The 1,003-nt window shown below is 43.9% G+C and overlaps 1 long non-coding RNA gene across 1 annotated transcript in view; it reads right to left on the minus strand.

Annotated features, from left to right (window-relative positions):
- LOC122083232 overlaps positions 1 to 509 on the minus strand; it is a 1,121-nt gene extending 612 nt beyond the window's left edge. Inside the window, exons 1-2 of the long non-coding RNA XR_006141601.1 lie at positions 299 to 509; positions 69 to 181 (exon numbers count right to left, since the gene is read on the minus strand). This is a non-coding gene — a long non-coding RNA (uncharacterized LOC122083232). The remainder of the gene's footprint in view (positions 1 to 68; positions 182 to 298) is intronic.
- Between the last annotated feature and the right edge of the window lie 494 nt (positions 510 to 1,003).

Here is a 1,003-nt window from a genome sequence, read left to right on the forward strand (position 1 = left end):
AAAAAAAAAAAAAAAAACCCAAATCAAAAGAAAATCCATAAGATGTAAACAGGGGAAGGCTTACTTACGTATCTTGATCAGCGCATCTGCTCTTCTGAAGATGAAAGCTGCGGCATCCACACCTCACACAGGGCGTGTGAGTCTTGTTCCTCTTCTTACCAAAGCTTCCTGTTCCTTTCCCCTACCCATAATATCAAATCGAAGTTTCAAGATTCCACAACGACTGAATTGAGAATTTTTTTTTTCTGAGATCTAAAGAAACAAAAGAGTTGAAGAGAACCGGAAGAGATGATCTTACATTTCACGGACACAGGCGGCGCGGAGGTCGGCAATGGTGACGGGGGAGAAGACAGAGAATGGGCCATGCCAGACGATGTGTGGCTCAACCCCGCGCCATAGAAGAGCCAAATCCTGGGGTGCATACTGAGTTTGGAACTTCAGGTGGGAGCAAGAGACGGAGAAGGAGATGAAGAGGCAAGGAGGGAGGACGGGGGTGGGCCTGTGAGCGTTCACTGTGACGGTGGGTAACCCGTTGATACATTAAAATAATGAATGGATAGGATTTATTTAAAGATAGATCAGCGATTGATATTTACTGTTGTGTTTATACCTTTCAAGCACCTAGGCACTGCTATCATTCACCCTAATATTTAATAATAAGGAGAGGGATAGTTATATTAGCGTAGAACCTCAGAATTAGGAATGCTAACGGGATTTTAACAGTAAGATTTGATCAATTTGAATTAAACCGTTAAACGGAGAGAAGATATACAAATTCTTAATCTACTGTTGCTACACCTTTCCTCTCTCATTTCTTGTCGGAGGAGTGACGGCGGTGATTTCTGGGGTAGTGATTTCAACCACCATAGTTTCAGTGATTTCTTCCGCAGTGGTTTCCGAGAAAGTGATTTCTTCTGCGGTGGTTTACAGGGGAGTGATTTTGATGGCGGTGTCGGCCTCGGAGGTGTTTGCAACCGGAGTCTTAGAGGAGGTGATTTCGATG

Source organism: Macadamia integrifolia, chromosome 7 (assembly GCF_013358625.1).
Source record: "Macadamia integrifolia cultivar HAES 741 chromosome 7, SCU_Mint_v3, whole genome shotgun sequence".
Taxonomy (NCBI): domain Eukaryota; kingdom Viridiplantae; phylum Streptophyta; class Magnoliopsida; order Proteales; family Proteaceae; genus Macadamia; species Macadamia integrifolia.